Source organism: Osmia lignaria, chromosome 9 (genome assembly GCF_051020975.1).
Source record: "Osmia lignaria lignaria isolate PbOS001 chromosome 9, iyOsmLign1, whole genome shotgun sequence".
In the NCBI taxonomy this organism is placed as follows: Eukaryota; Metazoa; Arthropoda; class Insecta; order Hymenoptera; family Megachilidae; genus Osmia; species Osmia lignaria.
Window position 1 is genome coordinate 11635538 of NC_135040.1, and position 18673 is coordinate 11654210.

General features: G+C 34.7%; 1 protein-coding gene across 6 annotated transcripts in view; it reads left to right on the forward strand.

The window, feature by feature from the left end:
- Positions 1 to 18673, forward strand: part of Nmdar2 (glutamate ionotropic receptor NMDA type subunit 2) — a 179111-nt gene that overhangs the window by 26811 nt on the left and 133627 nt on the right. For 5 of the 6 annotated variants that reach the window (XM_034328851.2, XM_034328879.2, XM_034328870.2 and 2 more), the window contains one exon: positions 14251 to 14307. The gene's annotated coding sequence lies outside the window, so the exon portion shown is untranslated. Of the gene's footprint in view, positions 1 to 4056; positions 4211 to 14250; positions 14308 to 18673 lie in introns of those variants that run through there. The other variant, XM_034328860.2, reaches the window with a different exon arrangement.

Here is an 18673-nt window from a genome sequence, read left to right on the forward strand (position 1 = left end):
CGAGAGACGGTGAACCGCGGAAAAGCGGACGAATATTGCGGAATATTTGTCATCGTGTCTTCTCCCTTGAAACAGTTTTCACTGAAAAATCATCAGTGTCAAACGTATTCGATGTCTACGTGAATCATTTGAAACAATAAAAACACCGATTTCTATGACAGGAATTTATTATTAAAATAAAACAAAACCAGTAATAATTTTATAAATTATTTTTATAAGAAAAAATGAGAAAAATTTGTTGCAAAAGGTACTATGGGTTAAATAAACTAGATATCCTATTTATTCTTCACAAGATTTAACAGATATATTTGTTTACACGTGTAATAATCAGAAAAACGTTTCAATGTTCAGTTGTCCATATACATATATTTACATTTTGTGCACACCGCTACGCGTATGCCTCGATAAACAGAAAAATATTTATTTCGGTCACGTTGACGGGAAATTTACAAGCATTCGATTGATCCATTCTCCGTTGGTATCATAAAGGTAAACATTGTTTGGCTCGTGTTCATACAAAATGTTTACGTTCTTTTAAGCGCAACCATATCCACTATTCTTCTCGTGAAATAGCCAATATTTTGACCGGAACGATTGTTTTGTTACAACGTACAAAACATTTTAGTACAGAGTTTTATTATTCCTCTTCAATCAAATTTATGACATTTTTTCTTAGTTAAAAATTTAGAAATATAACAAAATTTGTTATGCATTATTAGGATAACATTCAACAATGTAAGAGCTAGATACAGACTATTATTTAGTAGATCATTATTAGGTAGATCGTTATTTATTTCATTAGAGAATTATGCAATGAATTTAGCCGATAGTTTAGAAATTGTTTAGATGAAATGCGTTCTTTCGAAGACTAATTGGAAGCTCTTCGTTAGGGCATTTATCGAAGAATTTCCATTGGAATGGCTGTTGAGGTTCACCCTCCTGTTTTTCTAACTTTATTGCGAGCTACAAGATCAGCTTATAACGTTAAAATTACAAAAGCGCGTAACACATACTGATGAACAAATATGTACAATGTACATATGTAATTAATGTACAATGAAAATTATGTAAATATTTTAATAATACTCTTTCTATAGAATGGCTAGTATTTCATTAAAGCAAACAACGGATTATCATGAATATACGTGTATTGTAATAATACTTTACAAATTTCAATTAGAGTATATCACAATGAAGGCTATCCGTAATTTAATACAATATTTGCAGAAAGAACAGGTATTGTGTGCACAATACAGCGTTAATTTGGGAAATTTTAATCTGAAAACATGAATCTCAGATGAACAGAATATTTTACTTAATAAATATGTATTATGAATGTATAATTTTGATTAATTTCTTACTGACAATGTTCAGTAATTACAGTACTCATATTTCAACCTTTGATGTTTTAGTGTATAAAAATTTGTAAAATTCCACGTTATTACCCTACTATAAAAATACGTTTTCTTAGAATTTGATCTTCAATCTTCCTGCTCGTGTTTTCGCAAAATTATGCTTTCGTTTCGCGGGAAAATTTGACTTTCGATCCATTTACTGATATCCCAACACACGTACATTTCTCAGAAATGCCATCCGAAGAAGCAGAGGAGCCGCGTTACGACACATATCATCGAACGTATCAAAATATTTCGCGAATACAGGAGTGTGTTTGAATTCAAACCGATGGCTTGTGACGTTCCTTCGTGCACGATGAATCGCGAAATGAAGACCCAAATTGAACGTTCGCGTCGGAAAGTTTACGTCGAAAAGTAAGTCACTCGGTGCTTGTCACTTAAAGACTGTGCGTTATCGAGACTTCGACGAAACTCGAGTTTTCCGATGCAACTCGAGAAGTAGTACCTACCTTGCAGCAACGCAAACCCGTGAACTTTCCTCGGGAAATTAACGAAATCTTCAAAGTTACGTGCTTCGATCGACAAGTTGATGGAAGTTGATTAAAATGTCTAAGTGAAAGATGTGTCACTTTATGGTAGCTGAAAGCGTTTTACTTTTCTCGAGGAATATTGCTCCTTTGAGAGGTCAGGTATTCTTATTTTTAATAGCGAAGTTAATAATTACAAAGAGCGTTGATTAAATAAATTAATTACAATGCACTCGATGTAGTTTATCGTTCGTTTTCATCGAAAGTAATGATCTTAATTCGCAATAAACATGTTAACTCATCTCTCCAATTTGCTTTTCACCTCACCACTTCCTGGTGCTAATGATACTAATTCACAATAAGTATATTAACACATCTCTCGTATTTACCTTTCACCCCACACCTGGAGAAGTTCAAAGGACGGTGCAGCGACGCATCCCTACCAATTAGATTGTATTTCTCAGATGTACTAGTTTCAGCTTCCTTCAGCAATTCATGACACACTATGTACATCTCCTCTGTCCCTTCATACGCACAAAGTATAATTTCCTTTTGGTATAGTTCAGATTTTGAAACTGTTGCAACTCGATATTAGCCGCGTGCAAAAGTTCTGTTCGCATTTTACCATGCAAATTTCGAGGAAAGATTATAACGAACCAATTCTTTCGCGATGATCCTCGTGATAATCAAGGTGTTAATACATCTCCTTAATTGACCTCTCATCTTATTTTGCCTGTGAACCTCAGAAAGTTCAAACAAGACCAAGAGATCCCTAAAAACTTAAACTTTACATCGCTCCAGGTCGAAGTATAAAACATGCAAACATTCTGAATGACGATCTCAATTTATAATTAATTCGAAACACAAGAAGTACATTAACGCATCAAGTAGTTCAATTAATCTTTCATCTTATCGATTACTAAATCATGAAAAGTTCAAAGGAAATCACTTAATAGTGCATCTTTATCAGTTTATATACTTTATGTTACCTTATGTGAGATTTATTATAGAAACTTCGTTCTTCGGTATAAAACTTGCAAAAGTTTGATATATTGATCCTAGTAAACACAATAGGTATCTTAATGTACCTGTCTAACCAAGCTTTCATCTTACATATTTCTAAACTTTGAAAAGTTCAAATAAGACGATCCAACACCCATAGCAATTATGCTTGATTTATGGTGGAAACTTACTCTCGTAGAAATTCTCTCATTGAAACAGGACCACTCAACAGTGTACCCCTAGCAGCTTACAAATTAAATTATCTTTTAAATAACAATCCCAGTTGATAAATTCTAAACGCACCTATCCAGTTAACTTTTCACCTCACGTAGCTTTGAACCATAGAAAGTTCAAACAAGATTACTTACCAGGGCACCCTTAGAACTGATAAACTTCACTTCGTCCCCTGCTAGATTCGTGACAAAGAACTTTCTCTTTTACGAAATTTAGAAAAATTCCAAATAACAATTTACGTACATTGAAAGCTGAGAGGTATTTTAATATATCTTACTACAAATTTTCATTTCTGCTGTGGGAGTCAACGTGTTAGCCCTTCAGCTGACCTACTTAGAAATCAGGACCACCCAATAGCGCACAGATTCCTCTCCCTTTGCCCTAAAAGATTGTAAAAATTCTGAATAACAACCTTAATTTATAATAAATTTCAACCATAATAATTACATTAACGTAACTCTATATATCACTTACAAATTTTAAAATGTTCAATCAAGAGCACCCAACAGTGCACCCTTAGCACTTTCCAAATGTTCCTTCTCTTTACTGAATAAAACTTATAATAATTCTAAATAAAAATAAATGCAATTAGTACATTAACACACTTTCGGTCGATCTTTCACTTCACCTAGTTCGAAAGTTCGAAGAGTTGAAAGAAGAGCACCTAAAAGCGCACCCCTAACAATTTGCAAAGTTCGTTTCAACTTATGTTGGATTGTTGGATCCGGAAACTTTGCCCCACCGTGGAAAGGTAGAAAAATTCTAAAACAACCAGGTGTCGAGCGCGGATATGGTCGCGAAGAAAACGCGATCGAGCCCCTGTTCGAGTTCAGGAGTGCAACGCGTGCGCGAGTGGATGTAACAGGGGGTGTGGAGGGTGATGGCGGGGGTGCGGTCGCGGGTACAGGAACGTCACACTTCAGTTGGGTTTGGTTCGCGTTTCGCGACTGGCCATCCGCGCCTCGAGGCTCCTTTTCATTGTTCGCGATTTTTCGTTTGATCGGAACTCGTGGGTTCTTCAAGTGAAATTCCAGTGCGATTTCGTGCGATTCCAACGGCTCCACGACCCCGCCAATCACGCATGGAACATACGTACGTGATCGTGAGTGAAACCTTTCAGTGATTGATAAGAGAGCTCGTTGAAGTTCAACAGCCCGCGAAAAATAGCGAATTTGTTAAACAAACGAGTGGAATTCTTTCAACATCCTTTTCGACATTGAAGGATGATTTTATTTATTGATACGGACGTTTTTTCGCATACTTCTTTTATTTCTTTGTAACACAACATTGTTTTAGACGCAACAATAACAGCTTTCTTTTTTGGAATTCCTGAATTTTTTATAATGCGACACTTTGTTTAGCTAGATTGGGGTAGGAGAATCAGCTGTGCCTGGTGTAACCCGCGATAATATAACCCATTTTAAGTGTATTAATTTTGAAATTTTTAATTAGGAATTTAAGCTTAATGGCACTTAGAAATTTTCTTATTTTTTTCTCTTAATTTTCTTTGAGTAAATTAACCACTCACTGTCCATTTATTCGGTGTATTAGAATTAATGTATCGTGCCTAGATTGTATCGGGTATTATAGCGAGTCCTGCAGGAAATAAAGTTAATATAAAGTCAAAGATAAGAATCTTAATTAAATTGTGCTCAAGGGTGAGCTAGAATCCTTATTGTGGTTAGTATGTTAATAGAACAAAGTGGTAGACCTTTTCATTCATAAATTGAAATAATTGTTCAAAATTAATATTTATTATTTCAAAAATTATTCGAATTATAATCATTGATTTCTGAGCTAATTTAGCACAAAAGGGTACTAAGGGTAATGGAAAGAATTTCCAAAAATTTACCAAACGATTTATAAGTAAAACTGCACTCTATGCAGGCTTAGAGGAACTTAGAAACGTAAAATCACCCATTTTAAAGAAATTTAATGTTTTCATGGTGAAAACGTTTCCGCGATTTTTCCATTCAACGAAAAGCGGAGCCAACAAACGAGCCCGATTTCGCTCGCAGGAAGGATTCTATCCATAAAGGAGCAAAGAACTTGCGAGCACGCGTCTGATCGCGTCACGTTAAAGGAAGAAGTTAACTGGATCGGTATAAAAAGCAAAAGCATTCGATCGTTGGAGGTCAAATGCGGCTGAAATCTCAATAAAAACGAAGTGGATACGGTTTTGCAGTGACCAAGTTGGCTCGCACTCGAGCCCTAATGGAATTTTTGTTCCGTGACGCGCTAAAACTCTCACGATTTTCTGCTTCCATTAATTTTAATCTTGATTTTTTATCGACCTCATTTTTTCGTTTCTCTCAAACCATCGCGGGAATGTTACCGATCGAACAGAGAAGTTCAATCGTTAATTATCGCTAGTAATGGAACATTATTAATTCGTTCGATATATTGATTTGTTACTGGTTGAATTTAACAAAATTACCATTTCTGTGTTGTGCCATTTATCAAATAATAATTGCTCACAAATTACTAGTTGATTAATAATTGAAATTATTTGTCTATAGTGAAAAATATTTCATTATTTCAATACTCTATGTTAACCATTGAATTTCACCAAATTAGTAAATCTCAGGAAATTTGCTTTGCAGTATTTAAAAAATTGATAAGATAATACAGGATCAAATAAATTTTCAAGTAATTATATCAACCTGCTCTAAAGCATGTTTAGTTTAAAGATTTGTTGGATCACCGAGACCCCCATAATCCGCAGAAGGGTTAAAGGTAAACTCTAAATCATACGCTGGCTCCGCACAGACCTGCTTCTGCCTTCTAAGGGTTGAATCAGGTGGCAAATAGGATAAATGATGGTTGTATATCGTGAATTGTGATTTCATTTATGAAATTGGAATCAATAATTAGCCGATGGGTATTTGTACTTGTTTAGATTATCGGATTTAATTGTTCGAGCTTAAACATAATCTTCTTACAACCATCATATCAAAATCAGACATCAATTAATGAAATATAATCACATAGTAACATGGAATTTATGTGCTATTTGTTTGTATATTATTAATTCATCGATTTCCATAGTGAGAAGATCCTTATTAGTGGAATCAGATTACATACATAATCTGCTTCAAATTTTTAACCAACCCGTAACTAAAATTGAAAATCTTGATAAGGGGACTATAGCATTTAGAATTTCTATCACTTTTGTTCAGGCCAAACGGTAAGAGTTATTGAAAAAATTCTTGCGCCATTGTGTTCAATGGGTCAGTCTCAGCGAATGGTCGAAATTATCCTTTTTTATCCGGTCTGACCGGAAGTGGCTGAAAAGGGTTGGCTCTAGAGCGAATCTCGCTCTAGTTCACTTGAGCTTGTTTTATTTTAAATTGCAGACATCATTCAGTAAAGATAATCAATATTTTCCTTTTCTTCTTTAATTATCCTACTATATTAAAGGCATGGAAATGATGGCTCTTTGAGCTCCGTAAAAGTGAACTTTCCAAAGCGCGAAACCGTGTATGTATAATTCGCTTCTCTTCTCGCGCTACGCGATTTCTTTTCATAAAATTCCAGTGAAACCTCAACTCGCATTGAGTTACCGCAAAAAACATGCGACAAAAAAGCTTTGACACGAATTTGCGTAGAAATTAAAATCGCGTTTTACGATCACGCGTCCCACGGTCGCAACATACACACGAGTTAACGAAACTTTTAAGAGGCGTTCCCATCGGATTTCGATCGTTTCTCGACGCGACACACGGATCAGCCGAGAGTCGGTCTTAAAATTCTACACGAAACTTGGTGGGAAACTCCGGTTTGCTTTCCTCCATATTCACACAAGGGAAACTACACACCGAGCTAGGTAGCTCGTAATTTCGCTACAAGTTTCGGGAATGTTTCGCGATTAACGCCAACCTTCGTTCCGGTGTCAGACGTAATTTAACCGAGAACTGCATTATTAATGCGTACAAGGGGAATTGTCTTCGCATCTTTGCACAAGAATTTCGATTCATTGGCCGGAAGTCTCGTTTCAAGCGTTCCGTCGTTAGACGGGTAACACTTCACTCGAAGGGCATCAGCTAAATCTCTCTGTCGCGAAACAAAGGAGAAAGGGATTGAATCTCGAGGGTGATTTTCTAGTAAGCGTTAGATGCGTCTTAACGAACTTGAATTTCGCCCCCTACTTCCGGCGAGGTAACGGAAGTAAGAAGGAAGTTGAGGAAGTTCGTGAGAATGCTCTCAATTCTACTATTATGGAAACTGTTTTCATAGAAAATCTGAAGTGCGCCGGAATAACGAGGATGATCATTGTTCAGCTTTGTATCTGAAGTTCAGTGGCGCAGAAGTGGTTTCTTTCTTGTAGCATGTTCTTTAATTCGGTCAGTGACTTTCTCTGTTGACGTTTCTTAACTTCGTCTAATTGTGAATTCAATTTTTATTTTATGCGGTTTCTACGATTCTTACATCATTTTTGAATTTTAAATGTTGCATTCATAAGGGATGTTATTGTTCGGTACTGAATTTTCAGAAAAATTTAACATGCCACTAATCGCAATTAGCAGAAGTTAAAAAGAATCGTCTATCTCTTTATTTCTATCAAAGTTTAATTTCCGAGGATGAAAATCCACAAACGGGTGAGTCACGGTACGATAAATTTGAAGTATCTCTCAGATGAAGTGTACTTCAGGAAAAATATGATAGCAGCCACCGTAATTTAAAAGATACCTGTATTTTCTATTTCTACCCAACTTCAAATTTGAAGAATCAAATAACCCTTTGCAAACTGAAAAAATGTCTTTCTACAAGTAAGTGAGGTTCACTTCGGTGAACTTCGAGTATCCCTCAAACGAAGTGCACTTCAGAAAAAATACAATATGCAACCGAGCACGAAGGCACACGAGCTTTGTATGCTTTTTTATTTGTATCAAACTTCAAATTCCAGAGTTGAAGTGTAACCCCTTGAAAGCTCAAATTTATCAATCCACAAACGTTTGAATTTCAGTTTGATAAACTTCAGATATTCTTCAGTCAAAGTGTATTTCAGAAAAAAGTATAATAATGTTACGAAAGCTTAGGAGTTTTTTAAATATTTTTTTTCATTTGTATCAAAGTTTAAGGGGTGAAATAACCTCTTGAGGGGTGAAACTTAATCCACAAATGGAAGAGTTCAGATATATCTGAAACAGAGTTTACTTTAGAAGAAATATAATGTTACTATAATCTAAGAGATAGGTATATAATTTCATTTGTACGAAATTTCATGTTTAACGGGTAAAATAACCCCTCGAAAGGTGAAAATGGAAAATTGTGAATGTTGAGTTTTAGCTGGATAAATTTAAAGTACCTCTAAAACGAAGTATACTTTCGAAAAAACATAACATTTTGCTAAGTACTAAAATCTAGAAGATACATATGTATATGTTTTTATTCGCTGTCGACGTTGAGTTAGATTCGCTTGGTTTGGACAGATAAAAATGTCTCTATCGATTGGTGAAAGAGCTGCGTACTTTCTGGCACCTTTATCCTTCGATACGTGACAGGAGTCGTGATCTCTGTCGTTGAGATTTCCTTTTTCCTTCATCAGGGTGAGGAAGTATTCGGATCGAACGAGGAAATAAGGTCAAAGATTATAAGTAATCGATAGAATTTATAAGCTTTCCACTTCTTTCTTTTCTGCTAATTACATCATCAGCAAGACTTTTTCTCTTCCCATTATAATTCTTCTAGATTCATATATTTTTTTAATTAACAAGATCAAATCTCGTTTTCTTTTTCTTCGTCTTTGCAAAGATAAACAGCGTCAAGATTGCAATATCTCTACACCAACGTTGATGAGTTAACAAAAGTTATTTAATGCTACCTCTTTTTCCCAAGAAATTTCCTCGCCTTCTAAGGATATTCCAAGTTTCAAAAACTTTTAACCGACAAACGAAGGGTATTTTTCTGTAGCGTTAAAAAAGAATCAAAGGGTGAACTTGTTAAAGCCACGGTTCGAGAGGTTCAATGTTGTTCTATATATTTTAGTATTTAAAACATTAATCCATAAAAAAAAAAAAAAAAAGTACTGATCGAATTGAGTAACTTTCTTATTTTTCAAAGTCGATTAAAAATATTCACCAACCCTTACACATATGGTAATTCGATTTTCTAAAATAAATCCCCCCATAGTGCAGAGTAGCAAGAAAATTTTTATTTCAAAGTATTTTTTAACAAAATTAATTTTTTAAAAGTTGCTTTTCATTTTTTATTTTCACTGTATGAAAATATTAAAAATAGCTTATTAACGATTGCAAATACATTCTTAATAAGACGGAATTAACGTTGCTGGGATCGAAACGAAACAGCTGATTGATTATGGCTTCTATAATCGCCTCGATAGTATTCGATGCCGAGACAATCGAGTATCGATTCCTTCGCCTCGCGACACGATACTCGATTGTGTATCTCTGCTCAAAGCTGTTCGAAAGGCGACACAATTATCGACTTTGTCAGTAAATCCTGTTATTCGTTATTGACTTTGTTATTGATACGTTCAGCGTGGCAGTTTATTTCGTTGACTTTTACATTTTATGGCGCGGAATAAATGAACACCGAACGATATTCTATTAAATTCTTCAATATCAACTAGCCACACTCGATACGTTTCGAAATTGGCTATTCGATATATAATAACAAATGATAATTATCAGTCTGTCAAAGGATCTGCATAACGTATTATTATCGTTTTGAAGCTGGTGTAATAACATTTCATAAATTTGAGCACTCATTGTTCAAATTGTTGCATGGACAAACGATAAACAACCATTTATCGCTGCCCAATTTCTCTCCTGATCGGAGAGAGATAAATACTTTAAATACAACAAACAAAGCTTATAAATTCAACCATGCGGTTGGACGAGCGTTCAGTTTAACCGCGTTAGAATTCCCAGTTCAAGTGTAACTTCGGTTAATTTACGCATCGATTTCAGCGTGTAACTCCGTTGCGCTTTTCGTCCGAATAAATTCCAGGCTTGACTTTCGCTTCGAACGAAATTTCAGTTAAATTTCATTCGACTCAAGTTTTCCGAACGATACAACATTGCACGAAGTTTCTGGTTTAAATTAAGGTTCGACGTGGTAGTGGAAGTTCCTTGGCACGTCACGTTTCTTATAAAACGGAGAAATTTTTCAGGATTTCGAAATAGTCAAAGGTACGTCGTATACAGTGGTGGAAGATTCCGAATTAAGATACGTGCGGACGTGTGAGAAATGGGTGAAAAGGATGAGCGGGGGAAAAAAAAAGGATCCGTCGTTAATTAGTTTACGCTTCCGACAACCCCGTCGCTGGAACTCAGTTAATTAACGTTGCAGTTCTGCAGACAGCGCCGAACGCGAGCAACGTAGCACATCTTACAATTAACATTTTTATTATTGTCGAAGACATAATTGCCTTTCGTTAGATGAAACGTATCTTCGTATTCTCGTGAAATCTCTCTCGGCATGAAAATATTAAGAACTTTATAGACAAAAATGAACATTTGTCAGTTCTAATTAGCCTGCGCCTTTGTAACTCTTTAAAACTTGAGCATCCAATCTGCTATAGCAGTATAGTCAGGTTCTGACAATTTTCAAACTCTGTGTTAGTTAATTTCAATACGTGTCTATGTTACTAATAGTACAGTTGATACTATAGAAGTAGTTGTGCTTTCTACGATAACCGACAACAGTTTACTCGAACATAACAAAATATGAAATTTTTTGGGCGGATGCTCGTCAGTTTTAATTGAACCTTAATCCGCTAGATTTGTTAAACTCTAGCATTCAATCTCTTACCACAGTGCAATGAATTTTTGACAATTTTAAAAATTCTAGTTTGGTTCATTTGTTTATTAATTATCAGGGCGTTAAGGATTTATTTTTCAACTGAACTAAAGGTTTTAATACGGCTTTTTATATTTTGGTTGAATTTTTCTCTGTATCAAAAGATTAGAAATTTTTCAAACAGTGAATGTTTGTCACTTTTAATTGGACTATATCCCCTCAGTTTTGTAAACTCGAAATACCCAATCTGCTGGGGGATTACACTGAAGCTGAAACTGTCGATAGGTGTAGTTGAAAAGGTGCCTTTATTAAAAATACACGTTTTAATCCTTCGCTCCATTATACTGCAATTTCGCTAAATAAAATAATAATAATTGTTCGAATTACTGTTTCAAATATTTTAATTGATCTTCTTACATTTTAATTGAATTTTCCTCCTAAACAGCTCGAATGTGTTAAAAAATGAACATGCTATTTTTAACACCGTGCGATTTATTTCTTTCAACGAGTTTCGTAATTGCACTTGTTTCGTATTGTTTCTAGAACAGTGATTCTCTAGCTTGAACAGATTAATAGAAATAACAGGAGACAAACGAGGCCATCATTAATTGCATACAAAAATAGAACTAACCTTTTTAAATTTCTTGACCCAATTAATATTTCCCTCCGCTCGTTAATTACTGGTGATTTACAGCGACGCGTTATTCATATCCGCGTTCAAATATAGATACATATCTCGTCACTAGCATTGCAACGGGCGTGCAAAATTCATGGATCACTAATGGTTCGGGTTAAAATTCACCAAATGTCAAAAGACGAATGTTCTAATTATCTAGAATTACAACCCGAATGTGTAAATACATGATATGGTAGAAGTAATTAATTAAAAACGATTTTTATTTCTGCTTTCTCTTTCACCCCTAGGGAAGCCTACTATGCTTGATGCTGTACAAAAAGATTTTCGGCAGCGAAAGGGTTAAATATCCTTGCAAAATAAAAATCTGAAGCTATAAAAGCTGTCTAATATTATTAAAAAAATTGTGATGCGTTCTTTCAATGTAAAGATTCAAATAATAATAATTTTCAATATAGTACAGAAGTAAGGTCTAATTAAAATCGGTTAATTATTTTTGCCACATCCTGTATATCCATTTTCTCATCTTCATCTATGGTATTTCGTGATCAAATATCATCCTGTATAGTGGGCCGTTGGAGGATCCAGTTGAAAACATTTCTTCACCCTTTTACTCGTTTCGCGTGCGTTGGACACGAGATCGGCTTGTTAATTAAACGCGAATCACTCGTAGAGACGAGACGAGCACAAAGGGACGTACTAAATAACCTGCTTGTTGCAAGGATTAATTACTTTGTACCCATGGGAATATCATCTTCTGAATATCCAGCGATCGTGAAAGGGTTGCTTGCACTTGAATTGCAAGTCGTTTGCGTGAAATAAGCGATTCGTAAAGCCGTGAAGAACTCTTATAAATATCCTCTTATAGGGTTTCAAACAACTGTTCGTTCCATTGTTATTCATTGTAGGTGTTAATAGGTGTCGGAAGGTTAAAAGTAGGCGTATCCAGTGTTAGTTGTTGCGGTATTAATACCGTTATTAAATGCAATTCATTAATGATTAAAGGCTGAAAATTTATTATAGAGAAACTGTTTTTTGCACGAAACATACAGAGAACACGCGTTACTGAAGGTAATTGAAATAAATAAACCGTCGAGCAAATTTTCTGTGATATTTCGTTGAAAATAAATACATCCGGTGTTCGTTGAACCGAGTCCTCCGAGTCGAGCCTTTTATTGTGACGGTAAAAATTGTCAGGTAACTCTTTTAAGCCGGCCAGCGACGACACCGAAGTGGTACAAAAGGGTTGAAATGAATATAACCCTGGGTTTGGCCAGGTTAATTGCGCTACTCACTCGAGAAGCCGCGTTTTTACGGCTGCCGGAATGGCTGTGCAGGGTTTTTTCAACGTATACCGTATTTCAAGATAAATAAGTTGGACTAGCAAACGGACGGACGCAAAAGCGATACGTGGCACCGTGAATGCTTAATACGTTTTTGTTTCTTTTCTTTTCATACAATTTTAAGTACCATTTACGGGTCGAGGTATTTAAAATTAATTATCTGAATAATTTGTCTACCTTCAGTAATAAAAAACAAAAATTGTCAAATTTCTATTTGAATCATTGTTTCTTTATTTTTTTTAAGTTTCGGCAATTAGTTTGATCCCCCTCAAGTAATCATTATTATATTCTGTGAAATTTAGTGTATCTGATCAGTATTGATCTGATAAAATTCGTTATATTTTTAAAAGGGTTACATTTTTTCCGGTTCAGGCACGTTCGATGCTAATCGACATTCCTGGGATATAAGGACAAGGTTTTGTGGGACGTGCCATTCTTCAGTCGATATATAAGGAAGTCCACCGGGGAGTGAACAGTTGTTAATCAGCGGAAATAGGTCGACACGTGGTTAGAATGCATGGTCCTCCTCGTATCCAGCCCATTTTTTTCCCGTCAGATAAAAAAGAGATCAAAAGAAGATACTGAAACGGGCTCTTTCAAATAGAATTCTGCTAGCTGTTACCAGATCGACTGGACCCCCATTACCACATTGTGCAAACGCGTTCTATACGATAAAAAGCAGGTCTGGTGCGGTCAATACGGCCCTTTTTCACGTGGAAATTTCGAAGACGATCTTCTATCGCTTTTAATGCTTCATAAAGTTACTTAATACCAGTTAAAATCCGATCTTCTTCTTATCTAATCAATAGAGCATTCATATTGAATTTTGTGGAGCTTTGGTCCTCTTTAAACATTTTCAAATTATTTTTACAATTTTATTAACACATTGATTACAAATTTAATATAATTGAATATTTGGTGTATTAAACATTCACTATCTTCTTCTTTCAAATTACGGCTTAAGCTCTGTCCGTAATATCTCTCCGTGATATTTAGTTTCATATTCATGTTTCTTTTCTTGAATGGAATAGTATGTTTTCAAAGCAGGAAGATGGAAGTAATACTGCCTGTTTTGATACCGAGAAAGTAGTTGAATAAAGGAGATTGGATCTAATGGGATGAATAAGATTTTTGCATTCGTTTTAATAATGATATTAGGCTGTGTATAAGTTGTTATTTTTCTTCTTAAGAAGGCATTGCAGAAGAATCACGTTGTCCTCTTTCATATAAGAAAGAAGTAGTACATAAAAATGACAGAAATACCATAAGTTTTTTATTTATTTTCAACGTTTCGTATCAATTTTCATGTTATTAGCTTTTTGGAAACATTTGATAAGTTAGGGAAATTTTAACAAGAAAGTTTCCACAGTGACAAGTTATTTCTTTTACAGATCAGTTTTTTGGAAATGGACTATAACAGAGTGAACAGAGTCGTCGTTCGAGAACGAGTAAGTTAGAATTTTTTGTCAATTCCAGTTTTATTTTAAAATTTCATTGCTTTTCGAAGCAACACCCTTCAAAGTTTACTCGTGCTATTGATTCTATTTAAGCTCCATTGGATTTGGATGTATTTTTATTACACATTTACACAACATAACACCTTTCAAAACAGGTCGTGTGATGGACTTTATACATTGAGCCGAATATAATTTAAAATCCATGGCAAAAATTTGATTTTATATTTTGAATTTACAGGGTGGGCCAAATAAAATATTACAAATCCTTCTCATCTTGTTTTTAATTAAATGGGACAGGCAACACTAATAATTTAATATGAAATTTAATAGTAGTTCATTTGACAGTACACCATACAACGCTGTATAATTAAACAGCTAAACAAACATTTGTCTTAACCTGCCCGTTGTATCAATCCTTTCGTATCTAAACAGATAATGTAAATTGGCTTATACACGTTTAATACACGGTTATCGATTACATTAATAAATCAATTCATGGAACACAAACGTTTCGATGATACGATAATAACTCCAGGGAGCCAGAGGTTATCGTATGAATACTAATTTCCGGTGAAATTAAACGCACCAACTCAGAGATGTTTTAGATTTCCACAGAGTTTTCATGGAAAATATTTCCCTTCTGTTTTGATACGATATTAATTTTTTATGGTATTTTAATATTGAGGACATTTCTTTCGAAAATTAATGAACGGGATAATTATCGAAAGATACATGTTCATTTTTGTTTACACTAAATATTTATCTCCATTAAATAAATATTTTTCAGTGATTCGTAAATAATTATTCAAGTGTATCAGAAAAATATTTATTGCAAAATGAATGTTTATTTGAACCGAAATAGATATAATTAATCTGTAATCCGATAAAATTCGCAATAAGCTCTTGAAATTTTTATTCGTTATAAAACCAACCAAGTTATGAATTCTTGAATTAATCCTTTGAATGTCAATAAATAATATTAATAGCCAGCAGTTCGGTTTTACGAGCAAAAAAGTGGAATACGTTTATGAGTTTGAGAATGGAATATCGTGAACGTATTTATGGCGGCGATATGTTTTGTTGATTACCGTTGAAAGTTCAGTAAAAATAGAATTTCATTCCGAGAATGTTTTACTGTGATTTGAATTGAAAAAGTATTAATGAGCATAGGAGAGATGAAATGCTGCGATGGCTACCTGTTCTGAAACGCATTATTTCAACGTAAATAGTGCAAAGTGCAATAGGAATATTTCTGAACGGATAGAATTGGCACATTTTCAACTCAAACAGAGGAACAGTAGAAATCCGAGCTCGCTAACTGTATTCAACTGCTATTAGAATCATACAAAATTTTTTATCAAATTTCATTTCAGCCGTTCGATTCCTTCTATTATTACGTTTATATGAATTTCATGATATCGCATGTTCGCTTATCGCCATTACTGCTTCATTTAAAATAAAGCATTATTCGCGCATTTTTACGCGTTTAAGAGTTTTATAAAATTCTCTTTATCTGCAAAGCTTGGTTGCAATGAAAGATAGATGTAATTCATTCAGCAAGTGTCAGTCCATTAATGGGTGCGCTCTTTTTTTCGTTTAACGATATCAAGCCTTGGCACGATGATCGAGGTCTTTTCGCGACACTGTTAAGCGAACCGTAACGAACGGAAGTATTTGGTCCATTAATCTCCTCGGTCGAGTAGGATCGATCAATTAACGTCGATAACGCGTGCAGGATAATTCTAGGTTAGCGGGGAAGTGCTGGTTAACTGTTCGCGTTTTTTCTTTCCCTGCTGCTTTTTACTTCCGGGAAGAAAGAGACGTGCTTTCGTGTTACGTCGTGTAACCAAGACTACCTCCGCAGGGAGTAAGCTACAATTTCTTCCTTTTTTATCGGTTGTTCTTAACGAAAGCTAGGAAATTGATGTGCAACCTTTGTCCCTGGAAGTTCATCCATTTTAGAGCTCGTTCCATTGTACGTGAAATGATAGACACTCGGTTAGACATTTAGGTGTTTTGCGAAAAGTAGAAATTCTGTTAACCCTCGGACGGCGGACCATGGAGAGAGCCGCAAGAAGATTCAGGCTCCCTTATTCAAGGGTTAAGGAATGCTATATGCCAAAAAGATGATTTAACTATTATTTCGTTTTGCTAATGTAATTTCAATGATAACAAGTATTTTCTTCGTTCTGTTTCTTTCTTTTAATTATTTCACTAAATTAAATTCGTAGTATTGGTAATCGATAATCGATTTGCCAATCAACGTGTTATCATTCAATTTTGTTCCTTTAATATTTTTTTTTACAGAACGTTCGTTCGTTTTCCACTCTCGTTCCTTCAATATTGTAACGAAATACATTTTCATCCATTTAATGAAAGTTCACGTGCTGTCGAACGAATGTATGAAAATAAAGAACAAAAGGTGTTGTAATTTTTGTCATGAAATACAGCTCAATATTTGCATATGGAATATAATACGTGCATTTTCGTATACGTTTCATTATTATAATTGAAAGGGAATTTAAACGTGTATCCCTTGCATTGTACGATCTTTTTTCGATTTTTTCATTTTGTGTGTAAACACAATTATCGAAAAGCACAAAGGGAGGAAGAAATTGAATTTTATTAAATTTAATAAAATTCAACCAATTCATGTGACAACAGTTACTTCTACGCGTTTATCAATCACACTTTGATGAATCGCATTATGTTTAACAATGATAAACTGCATGTTTGATGGAAATTTCAATATTGGAGTAATATATACGCGCGCGACAGGCTACAGAATATGTATTTGATTTTCAAATTGTGGATAATACTCACAATCAGTATGATAAAGTTCTTTAGAATATTTTCATTTTTGTTCTTTCATAAATTTATTATTCTGTAATGAAATATTCTAAGAAATTATGATCGAATTCCTCATTTTGGAAATTGAAATTCCAGAATCCTGCCCTTCTTTTTCATTTTTTGCTCTTTTCTTTCTTCCACGATTGTTTCAGGAAGACATTCGAGCAAATATAAATTTTACATGAACCTAGTACCTAATCAGAACGAAGAATGAAATTTTCCTTTCCACCAACGAAAGAAGCTTTCTTTCTTCTATCAAAATGTTAGTCCCCGGTTTCTCTCGAAAATGCTACGTCGCGTCCACTCCCGAAGGGACGCATCCCTTACTTTCGAATTATCCCTTGGTCACACGTCTCCTCTCGATTATATATACCGAACTTATATTAGCTTCGATGAAGGAAACATTTTCCTTCTCGCTCTTTCTCCTCATCTTTTTGCATCGATTCTGCGTTTATCTCCTTTCACCCTCGTTTCGTACACCCTTATCTTTTCCTCGCGTGTATCCAGCGGATGTGTTGGCGGATCGAATTTTTATAAAAACTTGCTAGGATTCATGGAACGTGTCCTTTTCGATGGATACATAAGGGACATACGATATGTACATGGAATAAGAAAATATTTGTTGATATAGTTTATTTCAATTTCACGAAACTTACTTTTTTTAAAATAATTTTATGTGACAAATACGAAAGCAAAGCGCGAAGATATGAATTTTTAAAGAAATAATATGTTTGCTGTAATATAAAAATATTTTTGTCATTTTTCTAAATTAAAGAGTTAATTATACGTTCATTGTGACAGAGGAGCAGGCATGTCCTGTACGCTAGATCTGTAAGGTTATCAAGAATTAATCTTTCAATCTGACGCTTCCATTTACTGCTTCGAATTACAGAGTAGAATTTTAACGAAGCTCAAAAGGTTCTTTATTTTTTCATTCTTTTATCAGCTCATTGAATAAAATTTGCGGCGAGATAAAAGTGCACGTGTTAATTTATTAAAAATTTTCATTTATCCATTAGCTTTTACTATTGAAATTCCGTTTCGTTTAATAACATCACGAAATTTTGTTCAAAAATTATCCTCGCATTTTTCACGAAAACTGACTATTTCGAGAGAATTCAATTGTTCACCTATCGCTTCGTTTCAAGCCGCAAAAAATTCAATTCTTTGTCGATCTCGGTTAAACCTTTCAACATGCGCATCTATCGAATTCCACGACCACTTCATCTAGTTAACCCCGGCGCACGTACGCCTCTTTAAAAGCTGTTTCCTCTCAATTCTTTCAATTTAAAAAGCTTGAAAAACTGTGCATATGAGTGACGCGAGTGTGTTCAGGATCGTTACAAAATTTAAATGTTTGAAAAATATGTCTGTACTCGTCATCAACAGGGAAACACGCGTCAATAACCACAAGAATTTGATAGGCATGAAAATTAACTACCCTGGTATTTTTCATTAGAGCTTGGGTTATCTGATAATCTTAATTTTCTACGAAAAACTCGACGGT